The sequence below is a fragment of the Ascaphus truei genome, chromosome 5 (genome assembly GCF_040206685.1).
Source record: "Ascaphus truei isolate aAscTru1 chromosome 5, aAscTru1.hap1, whole genome shotgun sequence".
NCBI classification, from domain to species: domain Eukaryota; kingdom Metazoa; phylum Chordata; class Amphibia; order Anura; family Ascaphidae; genus Ascaphus; species Ascaphus truei.
The window spans coordinates 237104354-237132077 of record NC_134487.1 but is presented as its reverse complement, the minus strand read 5'-3'; the positions used below and the strand labels follow the sequence as shown (position 1 = coordinate 237132077).

Here is a 27724-nt window from a genome sequence, read left to right as displayed (position 1 = left end):
CTGAGAGACTGAGTGACTGACTGAGTGACTGACTGAGTGACTGAGTGACTGACTGAGAGACTGAGTGACTGAGTGACTGACTGAGTGACTGAGTGACTGACTGACTGACTGACTGAGAGACTGACAGAGACTGAGTGACTGACTGAGAGACTGAGTGACTGACTGAGAGACTGAGTGACTGACTGAGAGACTGAGTGACTGACTGAGAGACTGAGTGACTGACTGACTGACTGACTGAGTGACTGACTGAGTGACTGACTGAGTGAGAGACTGAGTGACTGACTGAGAGACTGAGTGACAGAGACTGAAAGACTGAGTGACTGAGTGAGTGACTGAGTGACTGAGTGACTGAGTGACTGAGTGAGTGACTGAGTGAGTGACTGACTGAGAGACTGAGTGACTGACTGAGAGACTGACTGAGAGACTGAGTGACTGACTGAGTGACTGACTGAGAGACTGACTGAGAGACTGAGTGACTGACTGAGTGACTGACTGAGAGACTGAGTGACTGAGTGACTGACTGACTGAGAGACTGAGTGACTGACAGAGACTGAGTGACTGACTGAGAGACTGAGTGAAAGACTGAGAGACTGAGTGACTGACTGAGTGACTGACTGACTGAGAGACTGAGTGACTGACTGAGAGACTGAGTGACTGAGAGACTGACTGAGTGACTGACTGAGAGACTGACTGAGTGACTGACTGACTGACTGAGAGACTGAGTGACTGTCTGAGAGACTGAGTGACTGACTGAGAGACTGAGTGACTGACTGAGAGACTGAGTGACTGACTGAGAGACTGAGTGACTGACTGAGTGACTGACTGAGAGACTGAGTGACTGACTGAGAGACTGAGTGACTGACTGAGTGAGAGACTGAGTGACTGACTGAGAGACTGAGTGAAAGACTGAGTGACTGACTGAGAGACTGAGTGACTGACTGAGAGACTGAGTGACTAACTGAGTGACTGAGTGAGAGACTGAGTGACTGACTGAGAGACTGAGTGACAGAGACTGAAAGACTGAGTGACTGACTGAGTGAGTGACTGAGAGACTGAGTGACTGACTGAGTGAGTGACTGAGAGACTGAGTGACTGACTGAGTGACTGACTGAGTGACTGACTGAGTGACTGAGTGACTGACTGAGAGACTGAGTGACTGACTGAGTGACTGACTGAGTGACTGAGTGACTGACTGAGAGACTGAGTGACTGACTGAAAGACTGAGTGAAAGACTGACTGACTGAGAGACTGAGTGACTGAGAGACTGAGTGACTGAGTGACTGACTGAGAGACTGAGTGACAGAGACTGAGTGAGTGACTGACTGAGATACTGAGTGACTGATTGAGTGACTGAAAGACTGAGTGAGAGACTGAGTGACTGACTGAGAGACTGAGTGACTGACTAAGAGACTGAGAGACTGACTGAGAGACTGACAGAGACTGAGTGACTGACTGAGAGACTGAGTGACTGACTGAGTGACTGACTGAGAGACTGAGTGACTGACTGAGAGACTGAGAGACTGAGTGACTGACTGAGAGACTGAAAGACTGACTGAAAGACTGAGTGACTGAGAGACTGACTGAGTGACTGACTGAGAGACTGAGTGACAGACAGAGACTGAGAGACTGACAGAGACTGAGTGACTGACTGAGAGACTGAGTGACTGACTGAGAGACTGAGTGACTGACTGAGAGACTGAATGACTGACTGAGAGACTGAGTGACTGACTGAGAGACTGAGTGAAAGACTGAGAGACTGAGTGACTGACTGAGTGACTGACTGACTGAGAGACTGAGTGACTGACTGAGAGACTGAGTGACTGAGAGACTGACTGAGTGACTGACTGAGAGACTGACTGAGTGACTGACTGACTGACTGAGAGACTGAGTGACTGACTGAGAGACTGAGTGACAGAGACTGAGTGACTGTCTGAGAGACTGAGTGACTGACTGAGAGACTGAGTGACTGACTGAGAGACTGAGTGACTGACTGAGAGACTGAGTGACTGACTGAGAGACTGAGTGACTGACTGAGTGACTGACTGAGAGACTGAGTGACTGACTGAGAGACTGAGTGACTGACTGAGTGAGAGACTGAGTGACTGACTGAGAGACTGAGTGAAAGACTGAGTGACTGACTGAGAGACTGAGTGACTGACTGAGAGACTGAGTGACTAACTGAGTGACTGAGTGAGAGACTGAGTGACTGACTGAGAGACTGAGTGACAGAGACTGAAAGACTGAGTGACTGACTGAGAGACTGAGTGACTGACTGAGTGACTGACTGACTGAGTGAGTGACTGACTGAGAGACTGAGTGACTGACTGAGTGACTGACTGAGTGACTGAGTGACTGAGTGACTGAGTGAGTGACTGACTGAGAGACTGAGTGACTGACTGAGTGACTGACTGAGTGACTGAGTGACTGACTGAGAGACTGAGTGACTGAGTGACTGACTGAGTGACTGAGTGACTGACTGACTGACTGACTGAGAGACTGACAGAGACTGAGTGACTGACTGAGAGACTGAGTGACTGACTGAGAGACTGAGTGACTGACTGAGAGACTGAGTGACTGACTGACTGACTGAGTGAGAGACTGAGTGACTGACTGAGAGACTGAGTGACAGAGACTGAAAGACTGAGTGACTGAGTGAGTGACTGAGTGACTGAGTGACTGAGTGAGTGACTGAGTGAGTGACTGACTGAGAGACTGAGTGACTGACTGAGAGACTGACTGAGAGACTGACTGAGAGACTGAGTGACTGACTGAGTGACTGACTGAGAGACTGAGTGACTGAGTGACTGAGTGACTGACTGAGAGACTGAGTGACTGACTGAGAGACTGAGTGACTGACTGAGTGACTGAGTGACTGACTGAGTGACTGACTGAGAGACTGACAGAGACTGAGTGACTGACTGAGAGACTGAGAGACTGAGTGACTGACTGAGAGACTGAGTGACTGACTGAGAGACTGAGTGACTGACTGAGTGACTGACTGAGAGACTGAGTGAGAGACTGAGTGACTGACTGAGAGACTGAGTGACAGAGACTGAAAGACTGAGTGACTGAGTGACTGAGTGACTGAGTGAGTGACTGAGTGACTGAGTGACTGAGTGAGTGACTGACTGAGAGACTGAGTGACTGACTGAGAGACTGACTGAGAGACTGACTGAGAGACTGAGTGACTGACTGAGAGACTGAGTGACTGAGTGACTGACTGACTGAGAGACTGACTGAGAGACTGAGTGACTGACTGAGTGACTGACTGAGAGACTGAGTGACAGAGTGACTGACTGACTGAGAGACTGAGTGACTGACTGAGAGACTGAGTGACTGACTGAGAGACTGAGTGAGAGACTGAGTGACTGACTGAGAGACTGAGTGACAGAGACTGACTGAGTGACTGACTGAGAGACTGAGTGACAGAGACTGACTGAGTGACTGACTGAGAGACTGACTGAGTGACTGACTGAGTGACTGACTGAGTGACTGAGTGACTGACTGAGAGACTGAGTGAGAGACTGAGTGACTGACTGAGAGACTGAGTGACAGAGACTGACTGAGTGACTGACTGAGAGACTGACTGAGTGACTGACTGAGTGACTGACTGAGTGACTGAGTGACTGACTGAGAGACTGAGTGACTGACTGAGAGACTGACTGAGAGACTGAGTGACAGAGACTGAGTGACTGTCTGAGAGACTGAGTGACTGACTGAGAGACTGAGTGACTGACTGAGTGACTGAGTGACTGACTGAGTGACTGACTGAGTGACTGACTGAGTGACTGACTGAGTGACTGACTGAGTGACTGACAGAGACTGAGTGACTGACTGAGAGACTGAGAGACTGACTGAGAGACTGAGTGACTGACTGAGAGACTGAGTGACTGACTGAGAGACTGAGTGACTGACTGAGTGACTGACTGAGAGACTGAGTGAGAGACTGAGTGACTGACTGAGAGACTGAGTGACAGAGACTGAAAGACTGAGTGACTGAGTGACTGAGTGACTGAGTGACTGAGTGACTGAGTGAGTGAGTGACTGAGTGAGTGACTGAGTGAGTGACTGACTGAGAGACTGAGTAACTGACTGAGAGACTGACTGAGAGACTGACTGAGAGACTGAGTGAGAGACTGAGTGAGAGACTGAGTGACTGACTGAGTGACTGACTGAGAGACTGAGTGACTGAGTGACTGACTGACTGAGAGACTGAGTGACTGACTGAGAGACTGAGTGACTGACTGAGAGACTGAGTGAGAGACTGAGTGAGAGACTGAGTGACTGACTGAGAGACTGAGTGACAGAGACTGACTGAGTGACTGACTGAGTGACTGACTGAGTGACTGACTGAGTGACTGACTGAGTGACTGAGTGACTGACTGAGAGACTGAGTGAGAGACTGAGTGACTGACTGAGAGACTGAGTGACAGAGACTGACTGAGTGACTGACTGAGAGACTGACTGAGTGACTGACTGAGTGACTGACTGAGTGACTGAGTGACTGACTGAGAGACTGAGTGACTGACTGAGAGACTGACTGAGAGACTGAGTGACAGAGACTGAGTGACTGTCTGAGAGACTGAGTGACTGACTGAGAGACTGAGTGACTGACTGAGAGACTGAGTGACTGACTGAGAGACTGAGTGACTGACTGAGAGACTGAGTGACTGACTGAGAGACTGAGTGACTGACTGAGTGACTGACTGAGAGACTGAGTGAGAGACTGAGTGAGAGACTGAGTGACTGACTGAGAGACTGAGTGACAGAGACTGAAAGACTGAGTGACTGACTGAGAGACTGAGTGACTGACTGAGTGACTGAGTGACTGACTGAGAGACTGAGTGACTGACTGAGAGACTGAGTGACTGACTGAGAGACTGAGTGACAGAGACTGAAAGACTGAGTGACTGAGTGAGAGACTGAGTGACTGAGTGAGTGACTGACTGACTGAGAGACTGAGTGACTGACTGAGTGACTGACTGACTGAGTGACTGACTGAGTGACTGACTGACTGAGTGACTGACTGAGACTGAGTGACTGACTGAGAGACTGAGTGACTGACTGAGAGACTGAGTGACTGACTGAGAGACTGAGTGACTGACTGAGTGACTGACTGAGAGACTGACTGAGAGACTGACAGAGACTGAGTGACTGACTGAGAGACTGACTGAGAGACTGACAGAGACTGAGTGACTGACTGAGAGACTGACTGAGAGACTGAGTGACTGACTGAGAGACTGAGTGACTGACTGAGAGACTGAGTGACTGACTGAGAGACTGACTGAGAGACTGAGTGACTGACTGAGAGACTGACTGAGAGACTGACAGAGACTGAGTGACTGACTGAGAGACTGACTGAGAGACTGAGTGACTGACTGAGAGACTGAGTGACTGACTGAGAGACTGAGTGACTGACTGAGAGACTGACTGAGAGACTGAGTGACTGACTGAGTGACTGACTGAGAGACTGAGTGACTGAGTGACTGACTGAGAGACTGAGTGACTGACTGAGAGACTGAGTGACTGACTGAGAGACTGAGTGAGAGACTGAGTGACTGACTGAGAGACTGACTGAGTGACAGACTGAGAGACTGACTGAGTGACTGACTGAGTGACTGACAGAGTGACTGAGAGACTGACTGAGAGACTGAGTGACAGAGACTGAGTGACTGTCTGAGAGACTGAGTGACTGACTGAGAGACTGAGTGACTGACTGAGAGACTGAGTGACTGACTGAGAGACTGAGTGACTGACTGAGAGACTGAGTGACTGACTGAGTGACTGACTGAGAGACTGAGTGACTGACTGAGAGACTGAGTGAGAGACTGAGTGACTGACTGAGAGACTGAGTGACAGAGACTGAAAGACTGAGTGACTGACTGAGAGACTGAGTGACTGACTGAGTGACTGAGTGACTGACTGAGAGACTGAGTGACTGACTGAGAGACTGAGTGACTGACTGAGAGACTGAGTGACTGACTGAGAGACTGAGTGACAGAGACTGAAAGACTGAGTGACAGAGACTGAAAGACTGAGTGACTGACTGAGAGACTGAGTGACTGACTGACTGAGTGACTGACTGAGTGACTGAGTGACTGAGTGACTGAGTGACTGACTGAGAGACTGAGTGACTGACTGAGAGACTGAGTGACTGACTGAGTGACTGACTGAGTGACTGACTGAGAGACTGACAGAGACTGAGTGACTGACTGAGAGACTGACAGAGACTGAGTGACTGACTGAGAGACTGAGAGACTGAGTGACTGACTGAGAGACTGAGTGACTGACTGAGAGACTGAGTGACTGACTGAGAGACTGAGTGAGAGACTGAGTGACTGACTGAGAGACTGACTGAGAGACTGAGTGAGAGACTGAGTGAGAGACTGAGTGACTGACTGAGAGACTGAGTGACAGAGACTGACTGAGTGACTGACTGACTGAGTGACTGAGTGACTGACTGAGAGACTGAGTGAGAGACTGAGTGACTGACTGAGAGACTGAGTGACAGAGACTGACTGAGTGACTGACTGAGAGACTGACTGAGTGACTGACTGAGTGACTGACTGAGTGACTGAGTGACTGACTGAGAGACTGAGTGACTGACTGAGAGACTGACTGAGAGACTGAGTGACAGAGACTGAGTGACTGTCTGAGAGACTGAGTGACTGACTGAGAGACTGAGTGACTGACTGAGAGACTGAGTGACTGACTGAGAGACTGAGTGACTGACTGAGAGACTGAGTGACTGACTGAGAGACTGAGTGACTGACTGAGTGACTGACTGAGAGACTGAGTGACAGAGACTGAAAGACTGAGTGACTGACTGAGAGACTGAGTGACTGACTGAGTGACTGAGTGACTGACTGAGAGACTGAGTGACTGACTGAGAGACTGAGTGACAGAGACTGAAAGACTGAGTGACTGAGTGAGAGACTGAGTGACTGAGTGAGTGACTGACTGACTGAGAGACTGAGTGACTGACTGAGTGACTGACTGACTGAGTGACTGACTGAGTGACTGACTGAGTGACTGACTGAGTGACTGACTGACTGACTGAGACTGAGTGACTGACTGAGAGACTGAGTGACTGACTGAGAGACTGAGTGACTGACTGAGAGACTGAGTGACTGAGTGACTGACTGAGTGACTGACTGAGAGACTGACTGAGAGACTGACAGAGACTGAGTGACTGACTGAGAGACTGACTGAGAGACTGACAGAGACTGAGTGACTGACTGAGAGACTGACTGAGAGACTGAGTGACTGACTGAGAGACTGAGTGACTGACTGAGAGACTGAGTGACTGACTGAGAGACTGACTGAGAGACTGAGTGACTGACTGAGAGACTGACTGAGAGACTGACAGAGACTGAGTGACTGACTGAGAGACTGACTGAGAGACTGAGTGACTGACTGAGAGACTGAGTGACTGACTGAGAGACTGAGTGACTGACTGAGTGACTGACTGAGAGACTGACTGAGAGACTGAGTGACTGACTGAGTGACTGACTGAGAGACTGAGTGACTGAGTGACTGACTGAGAGACTGAGTGACTGACTGAGAGACTGAGTGACTGACTGAGAGACTGAGTGAGAGACTGAGTGACTGACTGAGAGACTGAGTGACAGAGACTGACTGAGTGACAGACTGAGAGACTGACTGAGTGACTGACTGAGTGACTGACTGAGTGACTGACTGAGTGACTGAGTGACTGACTGAGAGACTGACTGAGAGACTGACTGAGAGACTGAGTGACAGAGACTGAGTGACTGTCTGAGAGACTGAGTGACTGACTGAGAGACTGAGTGACTGACTGAGAGACTGAGTGACTGACTGAGAGACTGAGTGACTGACTGAGAGACTGAGTGACTGACTGAGAGACTGAGTGACTGACTGAGTGACTGACTGAGAGACTGAGTGACTGACTGAGAGACTGAGTGAGAGACTGAGTGACTGACTGAGAGACTGAGTGACAGAGACTGAAAGACTGAGTGACTGACTGAGAGACTGAGTGACTGACTGAGTGACTGAGTGACTGACTGAGAGACTGAGTGACTGACTGAGAGACTGAGTGACTGACTGAGAGACTGAGTGACAGAGACTGAAAGACTGAGTGACAGAGACTGAAAGACTGAGTGACTGACTGAGAGACTGAGTGACTGACTGAGTGACTGAGTGACTGACTGAGTGACTGAGTGACTGAGTGACTGACTGAGAGACTGAGTGACTGACTGAGAGACTGAGTAACTGACTGAGTGACTGACTGAGTGACTGACTGAGAGACTGACAGAGACTGAGTGACTGACTGAGAGACTGAGAGACTGAGTGACTGACTGAGAGACTGAGTGACTGACTGAGAGACTGAGTGACTGACTGAGAGACTGAGTGACTGACTGAGAGACTGAGTGAGAGACTGAGTGACTGACTGAGAGACTGAGTGACAGAGACTGAAAGACTGAGTGACTGAGTGACTGAGTGACTGAGTGACTGAGTGACTGAGTGACTGAGTGACTGAGTGACTGAGTGAGTGACTGAGTGACTGACTGAGAGACTGAGTGACTGACTGAGAGACTGACTGAGAGACTGACTGAGAGACTGAGTGACTGACTGAGAGACTGACTGAGAGACTGACTGAGAGACTGAGTGACTGACTGAGTGACTGACTGAGAGACTGAGTGACTGAGTGACTGACTGACTGAGAGACTGACTGAGAGACTGAGTGACTGACTGAGTGACTGACTGAGAGACTGAGAGACTGAGTGACTGACTGACTGAGAGACTGAGTGACTGACTGAGAGACTGAGTGACTGACTGAGAGACTGAGTGAGAGACTGAGTGACTGACTGAGAGACTGAGTGACAGAGACTGACTGAGTGACTGACTGAGAGACTGACTGAGTGACTGACTGAGTGACTGACTGAGAGACTGAGTGAGAGACTGAGTGACTGACTGAGAGACTGAGTGAGAGACTGAGTGACTGACTGAGAGACTGAGTGACAGAGACTGACTGAGTGACTGACTGAGAGACTGACTGAGTGACTGACTGAGTGACTGAGTGACTGACTGAGAGACTGAGTGACTGACTGAGAGACTGACTGAGAGACTGACTGAGAGACTGAGTGACAGAGACTGAGTGACTGTCTGAGAGACTGAGTGACTGACTGAGAGACTGAGTGACTGACTGAGTGACTGACTGAGTGACTGACTGAGTGACTGACAGAGACTGAGTGACTGACTGAGAGACTGAGTGACTGACTGAGAGACTGAGAGACTGAGTGACTGACTGAGAGACTGAGTGACTGACTGAGAGACTGAGTGACTGACTGAGTGACTGACTGAGAGACTGAGTGAGAGACTGAGTGACTGACTGAGAGACTGAGTGACAGAGACTGAAAGACTGAGTGACTGAGTGACTGAGTGAGTGACTGAGTGACTGAGTGACTGAGTGAGTGACTGAGTGACTGAGTGACTGAGTGAGTGACTGAGTGACTGACTGAGAGACTGAGTGACTGACTGAGAGACTGACTGAGAGACTGACTGAGAGACTGAGTGAGAGACTGAGTGACTGACTGAGTGACTGACTGAGAGACTGAGTGACTGACTGAGAGACTGAGTGAGAGACTGAGTGAGAGACTGAGTGACTGACTGAGAGACTGAGTGACAGAGACTGACTGAGTGACTGACTGAGTGACTGACTGAGTGACTGACTGAGTGACTGACTGAGTGACTGAGTGACTGACTGAGAGACTGAGTGAGAGACTGAGTGACTGACTGAGAGACTGAGTGACAGAGACTGACTGAGTGACTGACTGAGAGACTGACTGAGTGACTGACTGAGTGACTGACTGAGTGACTGAGTGACTGACTGAGAGACTGAGTGACTGACTGAGAGACTGACTGAGAGACTGAGTGACAGAGACTGAGTGACTGTCTGAGTGACTGACTGAGAGACTGAGTGACTGACTGAGAGACTGAGTGACTGACTGAGAGACTGAGTGACTGACTGAGAGACTGAGTGACTGACTGAGAAACTGAGTGACTGACTGAGTGACTGACTGAGAGACTGAGTGACTGACTGAGAGACTGAGTGAGAGACTGAGTGAGAGACTGAGTGACTGACTGTGAGACTGAGTGACAGAGACTGAAAGACTGAGTGACTGACTGAGAGACTGAGTGACTGACTGAGTGACTGACTGAGAGACTGAGTGACTGACTGAGAGACTGAGTGACAGAGACTGAAAGACTGAGTGACTGAGTGAGAGACTGAGTGAGTGACTGACTGACTGAGAGACTGAGTGACTGACTGAGTGACTGACTGACTGAGTGACTGACTGACTGAGTGACTGACTGACTGAGTGACTGAGTGACTGACTGAGTGACTGACTGAGTGACTGACTGAGTGACTGACTGAGACTGAGTGACTGACTGAGAGACTGAGTGACTGACTGAGAGACTGAGTGACTGACTGAGAGACTGAGTGACTGACTGAGTGACTGACTGAGAGACTGACTGAGAGACTGACTGAGAGACTGACAGAGACTGAGTGACTGACTGAGAGACTGACTGAGAGACTGACAGAGACTGAGTGACTGACTGAGAGACTGACTGAGAGACTGAGTGAGAGACTGAGTGACTGACTGAGAGACTGAGTGACTGACTGAGTGACTGAGTGAGAGACTGAGTGACTGACTGAGAGACTGAGTGACAGAGACTGAAAGACTGAGTGACTGACTGAGAGACTGAGTGACTGACTGAGTGACTGACTGACTGACTGAGAGACTGAGTGACTGACTGAGACTGAGTGACTGACTGAGTGACTGAGTGACTGACTGAGAGACTGAGTGACTGACTGAGAGACTGAGTGACTGACTGAGTGAGAGACTGAGTGACTGAGTGACAGAGACTGAAAGACTGAGTGACTGACTGAGTGACTGACTGAGAGACTGAGTGACTGACTGAGAGACTGAGTGAGAGACTGAGTGACTGACTGAGAGACTAAGTGACAGAGACTGAAAGACTGAGTGACTGACTGAGAGACTGAGTGACTGACTGAGTGACTGACTGAGTGACTGACTGAGTGAGTGACTGAGTGAGTGACTGAGTGACTGACTGAGAGACTGAGTGACTGACTGAGTGACTGACTGAGACTGAGTGACTGACTGAGTGACTGAGTGACTGACTGAGTGACTGAGTGACTGACTGAGAGACTGAGTGACTGACTGAGAGACTGAGTGACTGACTGAGTGACTGAGTGACTGACTGAGTGACTGACTGAGAGACTGAGTGACTGACTGAGTGACTGACTGAGAGACTGAGTGAGAGACTGAGTGACTGACTGAGAGACTGAGTGACTGACTGAGTGACTGACTGACTGAGTGACTGAGTGACTGAGTGACTGACTGACTGAGAGACTGAGTGACTGACTGAGTGACTGACTGAGAGACTGGCTGAGAGACTGGCTGAGAGACTGAGTGACTGACTGAGTGACTAACTGAAAGACTGAGTGACTGAGTGACTGACTGACTGAGAGACTGAGTGACTGACTGAGAGACTGAGTGACTGACTGAGAAACTGAGAGACTGACTGAGAGACTGAGTGAGAGACTGAGTGACTGACTGAGAGACTGAGTGACAGAGACTGACTGAGTGACTGACTGAGAGACTGACTGAGTGACTGACTGACTGACTGAGTGACTGAGTGACTGACTGAGAGACTGAGTGACTGACTGAGAGACTGAGTGACAGAGTCTGAAAGACTGAGTGACTGACTGAGAGACTGAGTGACTGACTGAGTGAGTGACTGAGTGACTGATTGAGAGACTGAGTGACTGACTGAGAGACTGAGTGACTGACTGAGAGACTGAGTGACTGACTGAGAGACTGAGTGACTGAGTGACAGACAGAGACTGAGTGACTGACTGAGAGACAGAGAGACTGAGTGACTGACTGAGAGACAGAATGACTGACTGAGAGACTGAAAGACTGAATGAAAGACTGAGTGACTGAGTGACTGACTGAGAGACTGAGTGACTGACTGAGAGACTGAGTGACTGACTGAGAGACTGAGTGACTGACTGAGAGACTGAGTGACTGACTGAGAGACTGAGTGACTGACTGAGTGACTGACTGAGAGACTGAGAGAGAGACTGAGTGACTGACTGAGAGACTGAGTGAGAGACTGAGTGACTGACTGAGAGACTGAAAGACTGAGTGACTGAGTGACTGACTGAGAGACTGAGTGACTGACTGAGTGACTGACTGAGAGACTGAGAGAGAGACTGAGTGACTGACTGAGAGACTGAGTGACAGAGACTGAAAGACTGAGTGACTGAGTGAGAGACTGACTGACTGAGTGACTGACTGAGAGACTGACTGAGAGACTGAGTGACTGACTGAGTGACTGACTGAGTGACTGACTGAGTGACTGACTGAGAGACTGAGTGACTGACTGAGAGACTGAGTGACTGACTGAGTGACTGAGTGACTGACTGAGAGACTGAGTGACTGACTGAGTGACTGACTGAGAGACTGAGTGACTGACTGAGTGACTGACTGAGTGACTGACAGAGACTGAGTGACTGACTGAGAGACTGAGTGACTGACTGAGAGACTGACTGAGTGACTGAGTGACTGACTGAGTGACTGACTGAGTGACTGACTGAGATACTGAGTGACAGAGACTGAAAGACTGACTGAAAGACTGAGTGACTGAGTGACTGACTGAGTGACTGACTGACTGAGTGACTGAGAGACTGACAGAGACTGAGTGACTGACAGAGACTAAGTGACTGACAGAGACTGAGTGACTGACTGAGAGACTGAGTGACTGACTGAGTGACTGACTGAGAGACTGAGTGAGAGACTGAGTGACTGACTGAGTGACCGAGAGACTGACTGAGTGACTGATTGACTGAGTGACTGACTGAGTGACTGACTGAGAGACTGAGTGACTGAGTGACAGACAGAGACTGAGTGACTGACTGAGAGACTGAGTGACTGACTGAGAGACTGAGTGACTGACTGAGTGACTGACTGAGTGACTGAGTGACTGACAGAGACTGAGTGACTGACAGAGACTGAGTGACTGACAGAGACTGAGTGACTGACTGAGAGACTGAGTGACTGACTGAGTGACTGAGTGACTGATTGAGAGACTGAGAGACTGAGTGACTGATTGAGAGACTGAGAGACTGAGTGACTGAGTGACTGACTGAGTGACTGACTGAGAGACTGACTGAGAGACTGACTGAGAGACTGACTGAGAGACTGACTGAGAGACTGAGTGACTGACTGAGAGACTGAGTGACTGACTGAGAGACTGAGTGACTGACTGAGTGACTGACTGAGAGACTGAGTGACTGACTGAGAGACTGAGTGACTGACTGAGAGACTGAGTGACTGACTGAGAGACTGAGTGACTGACTGAGAGACTGAGTGACTGACTGAGAGACTGAGTGACAGAGACTGAAAGACTGAAAGACTGACTGAGTGACTGACTGAGTGACTGAGAGACTGAGAGACTGACTGAGTGACTGACTGAGTGACTGACTGAGTGACTGACTGAGTGACTGACTGAGTGACTGACTGAGTGACTGACTGAGAGACTGACTGAGTGACTGACTGAGAGACTGAGTGACTGACTGAGTGACTGACTGAGAGACTGAGTGACTGACTGAGAGACTGAGTGACTGACTGAGAGACTGAGTGAGTGACTGACTGAGTGACTGACTGAGAGACAGTGACTGACTGAGTGACTGACTGAGAGACTGAGTGACTGACTGAGTGACTGAGTGACTGACTGAGAGACTGAGTGACTGACTGAGAGACTGAGTGACTGACTGAGTGACTGACTGAGAGACTGAGTGACTGACTGAGTGACTGACTGAGTGACTGACTGAGTGACTGACAGAGACTGAGTGACTGACTGAGAGACTGAGTGACTGACTGAGTGACTGAGTGACTGACTGAGTGACTGACTGAGTGACTGACTGAGATACTGAGTGACAGAGACTGAAAGACTGACTGAAAGACTGAGTGACTGAGTGACTGAGTGACTGACTGAGTGACTGACTGACTGAGTGACTGAGAGACTGACAGAGACTGAGTGACTGACAGAGACTAAGTGACTGACAGAGACTGAGTGACTGACTGAGAGACTGAGTGACTGACTGAGTGACTGACTGAGAGACTGAGTGAGAGACTGAGTGACTGACTGAGTGACTGAGAGACTGACTGAGTGACTGATTGACTGACTGAGAGACTGAGTGAGAGACTGAGTGACTGACTGAGTGACTGAGAGACTGACTGAGTGACTGATTGACTGAGTGACTGACTGAGTGACTGACTGAGAGACTGAGTGACTGAGTGACAGACAGAGACTGAGTGACTGACTGAGAGACTGAGTGACTGACTGAGAGACTGAGTGACTGACTGAGTGACTGACTGACTGAGTGACTGAGTGACTGACAGAGACTGAGTGACTGACAGAGACTGAGTGACTGACAGAGACTGAGTGACTGACTGAGAGACTGAGTGACTGACTGAGTGACTGAGTGACTGATTGAGAGACTGAGAGACTGAGTGACTGAGTGACTGATTGAGAGACTGAGAGACTGAGTGACTGATTGAGAGACTGAGAGACTGAGTGACTGAGTGACTGACTGAGTGACTGACTGAGAGACTGACTGAGAGACTGACTGAGAGACTGAGTGACTGACTGAGAGACTGAGTGACTGACTGAGAGACTGAGTGACTGACTGAGTGACTGACTGAGTGACTGACTGAGAGACTGAGTGACTGACTGAGACTGAGTGACTGACTGAGAGACTGAGTGACTGACTGAGAGACTGAGTGACTGACTGAGAGACTGAGTGACTGACTGAGAGACTGAGTGACAGAGACTGAAAGACTGAAAGACTGACTGAGTGACTGACTGAGTGACTGACTGAGTGACTGACTGACTGACTGACTGAGTGACTGACTGACTGAGTGACTGACTGAGTGACTGACTGAGTGACTGACTGAGAGACTGAGTGACTGACTGAGTGACTGACTGAGAGACTGAGTGACTGACTGAGAGACTGAGTGACTGACTAAGAGACTGAGTGACTGACTGAGAGACTGAGTGACTGACTGAGAGACTGAGTGACTGACTGAGAGACTGAGTGAGTGACTGACTGAGTGACTGACTGAGAGACAGTGACTGACTGAGTGACTGACTGAGAGACTGAGTGACTGACTGAGTGACTGACTGACTGAGTGACTGACTGACTGTCTGACTGAGTGTCTGACTGAGTGTCTGACTGAGTGTCTGACTGAGTGACTGAGAGACTGAGTGACTGACAGAGACTGAGTGACTGACTGAGAGACTGAGTGACTGGCTGAGAGACTGAGTGACTGACTGAGAGACTGAGTGACTGAGTGACTGAGTGACTGAGTGACTGAGTGACTGAGAGACTGACTGACTGAGAGACTGACTGAGAGACTGAGTGACTGAGAGACTGACTGAGTGACTGACTGAGAGACTGAGTGACTGACTGAGAGACTGAGTGACTGACTGAGAGACTGAGTGACTGAGTGACTGACTGAGAGACTGACTGAGTGACTGACTGAGAGACTGAGTGACTGAGTGACTGACTGAGAGACTGACTGAGAGACTGACTGAGAGACTGACTGAGAGACTGAGTGACTGAGAGACTGAGTGACTGACTGAGTGACTGAGAGACTGACTGAGTGACTGACTGAGAGACTGAGTGACTGAGTGACTGACTGAGAGACTGACTGAGTGACTGACTGAGAGACTGAGTGACTGAGAGACTGACTGAGTGACTGACTGAGAGACTGACTGTCTGACTGAGTGTCTGACTGAGTGTCTGACTGAGTGACTGAGAGACTGAGTGATTGACTGAGAGACTGAGTGACTGACTGAGAGACTGAGTGACTGACTGAGAGACTGAGTGACTGACTGAGTGACTGACTGAGAGACTGAGTGACTGAGAGACTGAGTGACTGAGTGAGAGACTGACTGAGAGACTGAGTGACTGAGTGACTGACTGAGTGACTGAGTGACTGAGAGACTGACTGAGTGACTGACTGAGAGACTGACTGTCTGACTGAGTGTCTGACTGAGTGTCTGACTGAGTGACTGAGAGACTGAGTGACTGACTGAGAGACTGAGTGACTGACTGAGAGACTGAGTGACTGACTGAGAGACTGAGTGACTGACTGAGTGACTGACTGAGAGACTGAGTGACTGAGAGACTGAGTGACTGAGTGAGAGACTGACTGAGAGACTGAGTGACTGAGTGACTGACTGAGTGACTGACTGAGAGACTGAGTGACTGACTGAGTGACTGAGTGACTGACTGAGAGACTGAGTGACTGACTGAGAGACTGAGTGACTGAGTGACTGACTGAGAGACTGACTGAGTGACTGACTGAGAGACTGAGTGACTGAGTGACTGACTGAGAGACTGAGTGACTGAGAGACTGACTGAGAGACTGAGTGACTGAGAAACTGAGTGACTGACTGAGTGACTGACTGAGTGACTGACTGAGAGACTGAGTGACTGACTGAGTGACTGAGTGACTGACTGAGAGACTGAGTGACTGACTGAGAGACTGAGTGACTGAGTGACTGACTGAGAGACTGACTGAGTGACTGACTGAGAGACTGAGTGACTGAGTGACTGACTGAGAGACTGAGTGACTGAGAGACTGACTGAGAGACTGAGTGACTGAGAAACTGAGTGACTGACTGAGTGACTGACTGAGTGACTGACTGAGAGACTGAGTGACTGAGTGACTGACTGAGAGACTGACTGAGTGACTGACTGAGAGACTGAGAGACTGAGTGACTGAGTGACTGAGTGACTGACTGAGTGACTGAGTGACTGAGTGACTGAGTGACTGAGTGACTGAGAGACTGAGAGACTGAGAGACTGAGAGACTGACTGAGAGACTGACTGAGAGACTGAGAGACTGAGAGACTGAGTGACTGAGTGACTGAGTGACTGACTGAGAGACTGACTGAGAGACTGAGTGACTGAGAGACTGACTGAGTGACTGACTGAGAGACTGAGTGACTGACTGAGTGACTGACTGAGTGACTGAGAGACTGAGTGACTGACTGAGAGACTGAGTGACTGAGTGACTGACTGAGAGACTGACTGAGTGACTGACTGAGAGACTGAGTGACTGAGTGACTGAGTGACTGAGAGACTGACTGAGTGACTGACTGAGTGACTGACTGAGAGACTGAGTGACTGAGAGACTGAGTGACTGAGTGACTGACTGAGTGACTAACTGAGTGACTAACTGAGAGACTGAGTGACTGACTGAGTGACTGAGTGACTGACTGACTGAGTGACTGAGTGACTGACTGACTGAGTGACTGACTGACTGAGAGACTGAGTGACTGACTGAATGACTGAGTGACTGACTGAGAGACTGAGTGACTGACTGAGAGACTGAGTGACTGAGAGACTGAGTGACTGACTGAGTGACTGACTGAGTGACTGAGTGACTGAGAGACTGACTGAGTGACTGACTGAGAGACTGAGTGACTGACTGAGAGACTGAGTGACTGACTGAGAGACTGACTGAGAGACTGAGTGACTGACTGAGTGACTGACTGAGTGACTGAGAGACTGAGTGACTGAGAGACTGAGTGACTGACAGGGTGACTGACTGAGAGACTGAGTGACTAACTGAGTGACTGACTGAGAGACTGAGTGACTGACTGAGTGACTGACTGAGTGACTGACTGAGTGACTGACTGAGTGACTGACTGAGTGACTGAGAGACTGAGTGACTGACTGAGAGACTGAGTGACTGAGTGACTGACTGAGTGACTGAGAGACAGAGACTGAGTGACTGACTGAGAGACTGAGTGACTGACTGAGTGACTGACTGAGTGGCTGACTGAGAGACTGAGTGACTGACTGAGAGACTGAGTGACTGACTGAGTGACTGACTGAGAGACAGTGACTGACTGAGAGACTGAGTGACTGACTGAGTGACTGACTGAGTGTCTGACTGAGTGACTGAGAGACTGAGTGACTGATTGAGAGACTGAGTGACTGACTGAGTGACTGACTGAGTGACTGACTGAGTGACTGACTGAGTGACTGACTGAGTGACTGACTGAGAGACTGAGTGACTGACTGAGAGACTGAGTGACTGACTGAGAGACTGACTGAGTGACTGACTGAGAGACTGAGTGACTAACTGAGTGACTGATTGAGAGACTGAGTGACTGACAGAGACTGAGTGACTGACAGAGACTGAGTGACTGACAGAGACTGAGTGACTGACAGAGACTAAGTGACTGACAGAGACTAAGTGACTGACAGAGACTAAGTGACTGACAGAGACTGAGTGACTGACAGAGACTGAGTGACAGACAGAGACTGAGTGACTGACTGAGAAACTGACTGAGAGACTGAGTGACTGACTGAGAGACTGACTGAGTGACTGACTGAGAGACTGAGTGACTGATTGACTGACTGAGTGACTGAGAGACAGAGACTGAGTGACTGACTGAGAGACTGAGTGACTGACTGAGTGATTGACTGAGTGATTGACTGACTGAGTGACTGACTGAGTGACTGACTGAGTGACTGACTGAGTGACTGACTGAGTGACTGACTGAGTGACTGACTGAGTGACTGACTGACTGAGTGACTGACTGAGTGACTGAGAGACTGACTGAGTGACTGACTGAGAGACTGAGTGACTGACTGAGAGACTGAGTGACTGACTGAGTGACTGACTGAGTGACTGAAAAGACTGAGTGACTGACTGAGAGACTGAGTGACTGAGTGACTGACTGAGAGACTGAGTGACTGAGAGACTGACTGAGTGACTGACTGAGAGACTGAGTGACTGACTGAGTGACTGACTGAGAAACTGACTGAGTGACTGAGAGACTGAGTGACTGACTGAGAGACTGAGTGACTGAGTGAGAGACTGAGTGACTGAGTGACTGACTGAGAGACTGACTGAGTGACTGACTGAGAGACTGAGTAACTGAGTGACTGACTGAGAGACTGACTGAGAGACTGAGTGACTGAGAGACGGACTGAGTGACTGACTGAGTGACTGACTGAGAGACTGAGTGACTGACTGAGAGACTGAGTGACTGACTGAGAGACTGAGTGACTAACTGAGTGACTAACTGAGAGACTGAGTGACTGACTGAGTGACTGACTGACTGAGTGACTGACTGAGAGACTGAGTGACTGACTGAATGACTGAGTGACTGACTGAGAGACTGAGTGACTGACTGAGAGACTGAGTGACTGAGAGACTGAGTGACTGAGTGACTGACTGAGTGACTGACTGAGTGACTGAGAGACTGACTGAGAGACTGAGTGACTGAGTGAGTGACTGACTGAGAGACAGTGACTGACTGAGAGACTGAGTGACTGACTGAGTGACTGACTGAGTGTCTGACTGAGTGACTGAGAGACTGAGTGACTGATTGAGAGACTGAGTGACTGACTGAGTGACTGACTGAGTGACTGACTGAGTGACTGACTGAGTGACTGACTGAGTGACTGACTGAGTGACTGACTGAGAGACTGAGTGACTGACTGAGAGACTGAGTGACTGACTGAGAGACTGACTGAGTGACTGACTGAGAGACTGAGTGACTAACTGAGTGACTGATTGAGAGACTGAGTGACTGACAGAGACTGAGTGACTGACAGAGACTGAGTGACTGACAGAGACTGAGTGACTGACAGAGACTAAGTGACTGACAGAGACTAAGTGACTGACAGAGACTGAGTGACTGACAGAGACTGAGTGACAGACAGAGACTGAGTGACTGACTGAGAAACTGACTGAGAGACTGAGTGACTGACTGAGAGACTGACTGAGTGACTGACTGAGAGACTGAGTGACTGATTGACTGACTGAGAGACAGAGACTGAGTGACTGACTGAGAGACTGAGTGACTGACTGAGTGATTGACTGAGTGATTGACTGACTGAGTGACTGACTGAGTGACTGACTGAGTGACTGACTGAGTGACTGACTGAGTGACTGACTGAGTGACTGACTGAGTGACTGACTGAGTGACTGAGTGACTGACTGACTGACTGAGTGACTGACTGAGTGACTGAGAGACTGACTGAGTGACTGACTGAGAGACTGAGTGACTGACTGAGAGACTGAGTGACTGACTGAGTGACTGACTGAGTGACTGACTGAGTGACTGAAAAGACTGAGTGACTGACTGAGAGACTGAGTGACTGAGTGACTGACTGAGAGACTGACTGAGAGACTGAGTGACTGAGAGACTGACTGAGTGACTGACTGAGAGACTGAGTGACTGACTGAGAAACTGACTGAGTGACTGAGAGACTGAGTGACTGACTGAGAGACTGAGTGACTGAGTGAGAGACTGAGTGACTGAGTGACTGACTGAGAGACTGACTGAGTGACTGACTGAGAGACTGAGTAACTGAGTGACTGACTGAGAGACTGACTGAGAGACTGAGTGACTGAGAGACGGACTGAGTGACTGACTGAGTGACTGACTGAGAGACTGAGTGACTGACTGAGAGACTGAGTGACTGACTGAGAGACTGAGTGACTAACTGAGTGACTAACTGAGAGACTGAGTGACTGACTGAGTGACTGACTGACTGAGTGACTGACTGAGAGACTGAGTGACTGACTGAATGACTGAGTGACTGACTGAGAGACTGAGTGACTGACTGAGAGACTGAGTGACTGACTGAATGACTGAGTGACTGACTGAGAGACTGAGTGACTGACTGAGAGACTGAGTGACTGAGAGACTGAGTGACTGAGTGACTGACTGAGTGACTGACTGAGTGACTGAGAGACTGACTGAGTGACTGACTGAGAGACTGAGTGACTGACTGAGAGACTGAGTGACTGACTGAGAGACTGAGTGACTGACTGAGAGACTGAGTGACTGACAGAGACTGAGTGACTGACAGAGACTGAGTGACTGACTGAGTGACTGACCGAGTGACTGACCGAGTGACTGAGTGACTGAGAGACTGAGTGACTGAGTGAGAGACTGAGAGACTGAGTGACTGACTGAGAGACTGAGTGACTGACTGAGAGACTGAGTGACTGAGAGACTGAGAGACTGAGTGACTGAGAGACTGAGTGACTGACTGAGTGACTGAGTGACTGACAGAGACTGAGTGACTGACAGAGACTGAGTGACTGACAGAGACTGAGTGACTGACAGAGACTGAGTGACTGACAGAGACTGAGTGACTGACAGAGACTGAGTGACTGACAGAGACTGAGTGACTGACAGAGACTGAGAGACTGAGTGACTGACTGAGAGACTGACTGAGAGACTGACTGAGAGACTGAGTGACTGACTGAGTGACTGACAGAGTGACTGACTGAGTGACTGAGTGACTGACTGAGTGACTGACTGACTGACTGACTGACTGAGTGACTGAGTGACTGACTGAGTGACTGACTGACTGAGTGACTGACTGAGTGACTGACTGAGTGACTGACTGACTGAGTGACTGACTGAGTGACTGACTGAGTGACAGAGAGACTGAGTGACTGACCTCCTACTGTCCTCCTTGCTGCCTGATTATACCCCTCCATAACACCCCAACATCCTGTGGGCCTCCTGCCATGATTTACCTATTCATATACAACCCACCATCCTGCTGTCCTCCAAACTGCCTTGTTATACTCCATAATTTAAACCCCAACATCCCATTTTTAACTTTGTAATAATGCCCAGTTTTCAGGCAATATCATCCCTTTTATAATCACCCTGTGCGATAAATGGTTTACCTGCATCTTGAACTTGAAGTATCTTAAAACAGTTTCAAATCGAACAAGCCTCGAAATCGGACAGCTGGAGAGAAAAGACAATTTGGTTTTTTTTACCAATTTTTTAAATAAAACATATAAAACTGAGAGACTGAGTGACTGAGAGACTGAGAGACTGACTGAGAGACTGAGTGACTGACTGAGAGACTGAGTGACTGACTGAGAGACTGACTGAGAGACTGAGAGACTGACTGAGAGACTGAGTGACTGACTGAGAGACTGAGTGACTGACTGAGAGACTGAGTGACTGACTGAGAGACTGAGTGACTGACTGAGAGACTGAGTGACTGACTGAGAGACTGAGTGACTGACTGAGAGACTGAGTGACTGACTGAGTGACTGACTGAGAGACTGAGTGACTGACTGAGAGACTGAGTGACTGACTGAGAGACTGAGTGAGAGACTGAGTGAGAGACTGAGTGAGAGACTGAGTGAGAGACTGAGTGAGAGACTGAGTGAGAGACTGAGTGAGAGACTGAGTGACTGAGTGACTGACTGAGAGACTGAGTGACTGACTGAGAGACTGAGTGACTGACTGAGAGACTGAGTGACTGAGAGACTGAGTGACTGACTGAGAGACTGAGTGACTGACTGAGAGACTGAGTGACTGACTGAGAGACTGAGTGACTGACTGAGTGACTGAGTGACTGACTGACTGTGTGACTGAGTGACTGACTGAGAGACTGAGAGACTGACTGAGAGACTGAGTGACTGACTGAGAGACTGAGTGACAGAGACTGACTGAGTGACTGACTGAGTGACTGAAAGACTGAGTGAGAGACTGAGTGACTGACTGAGAGACTGACAGACTGAGTGACTGACTGAGAGACTGAGAGACTGACTGAGTGACTGACAGAGACTGAGTGACTGACTGAGAGACTGAGTGACTGACTGAGAGACTGAGTGACTGACTGAGAGACTGAGTGACTGACTGAGAGACTGAGTGACTGACTGAGAGACTGAGTGACTGACTGAGAGACTGAGTGACTGACTGAGAGACTGAGTGACCGACTGAGAGACTGAGTGACTGACTGAGAGACTGAGTGACTGACTGAGTGACTGACTGAGAGACTGAGTGACTGACTGAGAGACTGAGTGACTGACTGAGAGACTGAGTGACTGACTGAGAGACTGAGTGACTGACTGAGAGACTGAGTGAGAGACTGAGTGAGAGACTGAGTGAGAGACTGAGTGAGAGACTGAGTGAGAGACTGAGTGACTGAGTGACTGACTGAGAGACTGAGTGACTGACTGAGAGACTGAGTGACTGAGTGACTGACTGAGAGACTGAGTGACTGAGAGACTGAGTGACTGACTGAGAGACTGAGTGACTGACTGAGAGACTGAGTGACTGAGAGACTGAGTGACTGACTGAGAGACTGAGTGACTGACTGAGAGACTGAGTGACTGACTGAGAGACTGAGTGACTGACTGAGTGACTGACTGACTGAGTGACTGACTGACTGACTGTGTGACTGACTGACTGTGTGACTGACTGACTGTGTGACTGAGTGACTGACTGAGAGACTGAGTGACTGACTGAGAGACTGAGTGACAGAGACTGACTGAGTGACTGACTGAGTGACTGAAAGACTGAGTGAGAGACTGAGTGACTGAGAGACTGACTGAGTGACTGACAGAGACTGAGTGACTGACTGAGAGACTGAGTGACTGACTGAGAGACTGAGTGACTGACTGAGAGACTGAGTGACTGACTGAGAGACTGAGTGACTGACTGAGAGACTGAGTGACTGACTGAGAGACTGAGTGACTGACTGAGAGACTGAGTGACTGACTGAGAGACTGACTGAGAGACTGAGTGACTGACTGAGAGACTGAGTGACTGACTGAGAGACTGAGTGACTGACTGAGAGACTGAGTGACTGACTGAGAGACTGAGTGACTGACTGAGAGACTGAGTGACTGACTGAGAGACTGAGTGACTGACTGAGAGACTGAGTGACTGACTGAGAGACTGAGTGACTGACTGAGAGACTGAGTGACTGACTGAGAGACTGAGTGACTGACTGAGAGACTGAGTGACTGAGAGACTGCGTGACTGCGTGACTGAGTGACTGAGTGACTGAGTGACTGAGTGACTGAGTGACTGAGTGACTGAGTGACTGAGTGACTGAGTGACTGAGTGACTGAGTGACTGAGTGACTGAGTGACTGAGTGACTGAGTGACTGAGTGACTGAGTGACTGACTGACTGAGAGACTGAGAGACTGAGAGACTGAGAGACTGAGAGACTGAGTGACTGAGTGACTGACTGAGAGACTGAGAGACTGAGAGACTGAGTGACTGAGTGACTGACTGAGAGACTGAGAGACTGAGAGACTGAGAGACTGAGAGACTGAGAGACTGAGAGACTGAGAGACTGAGAGACTGAGTGACTGAGTGACTGACTGAGAGACTGAGAGACTGAGAGACTGAGTGACTGAGTGACTGACTGAGAGACTGAGAGACTGAGTGACTGACTGAGAGACTGAGAGACTGAGAGACTGACTGAGAGACTGAGTGACTGAGAGACTGAGTGACTGATTGAGAGACTGACTGAGTGACTGAGTGACTGACTGACTGAGAGACTGAGTGACTGACTGAGAGACTGACTGAAAGACTGATTGACTGAGAGACTGAGTGACTGACTGAGAGACTGAGTGACTGACTGAGAGACTGAGTGACTGACTGAGAGACTGACTGAGTGACTGACTGAGTGACTGACTGAGTGACTGACTGAGTGACTGACTGAGTGACTGACTGAGTGACTGACTGAGTGACTGACTGAGTGACTGAGTGACTGAGTGACTGAGTGACTGAGTGACTGAGTGACTGAAAGACTGACTGAAAGACTGAGTGAAAGACTGAGTGAAAGACTGAGTGAAAGACTGACTGAAAGACTGACTGACTGAGAGACTGAGTGACTGAGTGACTGAGTGACTTACTGAGAGACTGAGTGACTTACTGAGAGACTGAGTGACTTACTGAGAGACTGAGTGACTGACTGAGAGACTGAGTGACTGACTGAGAGACTGAGTGACTGACTGAGAGACTGAGTGACTGACTGAGAGACTGAGTGACTGAGAGACTGAGTGACTGACTGAGAGACTGAGTGACTGAGAGACTGAGTGACTGACTGAGAGACTGAGTGACTGACTGAGAGACTGAATGACTGACTGAGAGACTGAATGACTGACTGAGAGACTGAATGACTGACTGAGAGACTGAATGACTGACTGAGAGACTGACTGAGAGACTGAGTGACAGAGACTGAAAGACTGACTGAAAGACTGAGTGACTGACTGAAAGACTGAGTGACTGACTGAAAGACTGAGTGACTGAGTGACTGATTGAGAGACTGAGTGACTGACTGAGAGACTGAGTGACTGAGAGACTGAGTGACTGACTGAGAGACTGAGTGACTGAGAGACTGAGTGACTGACTGAGAGACTGAGTGACTGAGAGACTGAGTGACTGACTGAGAGACTGAGTGACTGACTGAGAGACTGAATGACTGACTGAGAGACTGAATGACTGACTGAGAGACTGAATGACTGACTGAGAGACTGAATGACTGACTGAGAGACTGACTGAGAGACTGAGTGACAGAGACTGAAAGACTGACTGAAAGACTGAGTGACTGACTGAAAGACTGAGTGACTGACTGAAAGACTGAGTGACTGACTGAAAGACTGAGTGACTGAGTGACTGATTGAGAGACTGAGTGACTGACTGAGTGACTGACTGAGTGACTGACTGAGTGACTGACTGAGTGCCTGACTGAGTGACTGACTGAGTGACTGACTGAGTGACTGACTGAGTGACTGACTGAGTGACTGACTGAGTGACTGACTGAGTGACTGACTGAGAGACTGAGTGACTGACTGAGAGACTGAATGACTGACTGAGAGACTGAGTGACTGACTGAGAGACTGAGTGACTGACTGAGTGACTGACTGAGTGACTGACTGAGTGACTGACTGAGTGACTGACTGAGAGACTGAGTGACTGACTGAGACTGAGTGACTGACTGAGACTGAGTGACTGACTGAGAGACTGAGTGACTGACTGAGTGACTGAGTGACTGACTGAGTGACTGAGTGACTGACTGAGTGACTGAGTGACTGACTGAGTGACTGAGTGACTGACTGAGACTGAGAGACTGACTGAGAGACTGACTGACTGACTGAGTGACTGACTGAGAGACTGAGTGACTGACTGAGTGACTGACCGAGTGACTGACTGAGAGACTGAGTGACTGACTGAGTGACTGAGTGACTGACCGAGTGACTGACCGAGTGACTGAGTGACTGACCGAGTGACTGAGTGACTGACTGACTGAGAGACTGAGAGACTGAGTGACTGACTGAGAGACTGAGTGACTGAGAGACTGAGTGACTGACTGAGAGACTGACCGAGTGACTGAGTGACTGAGTGACTGACTGACTGAGAGACTGAGTGACTGAGTGACTGACTGAGAGACTGAGTGACTGACTGAGAGACTGACTGAGTGACTGAGTGACTGACCGAGTGACTGACTGAGTGATGGAGTGACTGACTGAGTGACTGAGTGACTGACTGACTGAGTGATGGAGTGACTGACTGAGTGACTGAGTGACTGACTGACTGAGAGACAGAGAGACTGACTGAGAGACTGAGTGACTGACTGAGAGACTGAGTGACTGAGAGACTGAGTGACTGACTGAGAGACTGACTGAAAGACTGAGTGACTGAGAGACTGAGTGACTGACTAAGAGACTGACTGAGTGACTGACTGAGTGACTGAGTGAAAGACTGAGTGAAAGACTGACTGACTGAGAGACTGAGTGACTGAGTGACTGAGTGACTGACTGAGAGACTGAGTGACTGACTGAGAGACTGAGTGACTGACTGAGAGACTGAGTGACTGACTGAGAGACTGAGTGACTGAGAGACTGAGTGACTGACTGAGAGACTGAGTGACTGACAGAGACTGAATGACTGACTGAGAGACTGAGTGACTGACTGAGAGACTGAGTGACAGAGACTGAAAGACTGACTGAAAGACTGAGTGACTGAGTGACTGATTGAGAGACTGATTGAGAGACTGAGTGACTGACTGAGTGACTGACTGAGTGACTGACTGAGTGACTGACTGAGTGACTGACTGAGTGACTGACTGAGTGACTGAGTGACTGAGTGACTGAGTGACTGAGTGACTGAGTGACTGAGTGACTGAGTGACTGAGTGACTGAGTGAGTGACTGAGTGACTGAGTGAGTGACTGAGTGAGTGACTGAGTGACTGAGTGACTGAGTGAGTGACTGAGTGACTGAGTGAGTGACTGAGTGACTGAGTGACTGACTGAGAGACTGAGTGACTGAGAGACTGAGTGACTGAGAGACTGAGAGACTGAGTGACTGAGAGACTGAGAGACTGAGAGACTGAGTGACTGACTGAGAGACTGACTGAGTGACTGAGTGACTGACTGACTGAGAGACTGAGTGACTGACTGAGTGACTGAGTGACTGAGAGACTGAGTGACTGACTGAGTGACTGAGTGACTGACCGAGTGACTGAGTGACTGACTGACTGAGAGACTGAGTGACTGACTGAGAGACTGAGTGACTGAGAGACTGAGTGACTGACTGAGAGACTGAGTGACTGAGAGACTGAGTGACTGACTGAGAGACTGAGTGACTGACTGAGAGACTGACTGACTGAGAGACTGAGAGACTGAGTGACTGAGAGACTGAGAGACTGAGAGACTGAGTGACTGACTGAGAGACTGACTGAGTGACTGAGTGACTGACTGACTGAGAGACTGAGTGACTGACTGAGAGACTGAGTGACAGAGACTGAGTGACTGACTGACTGAGAGACTGAGTGACTGACT

The 27724-nt window shown here is 49.4% G+C and overlaps 1 protein-coding gene across 2 annotated transcripts in view; it reads right to left on the bottom strand.

Annotated features, from left to right (window-relative positions):
* LOC142495796 (zinc finger protein 92 homolog) overlaps window positions 1-27724 on the bottom strand; it is a 234605-nt gene that overhangs the window by 184396 nt on the left and 22485 nt on the right. For both annotated transcript variants that reach the window (XR_012801816.1, XM_075601768.1), the window contains exon 5: window positions 21813-21876. The gene's annotated coding sequence lies outside the window, so the exon portion shown is untranslated. The remainder of the gene's footprint in view (window positions 1-21812; window positions 21877-27724) is intronic.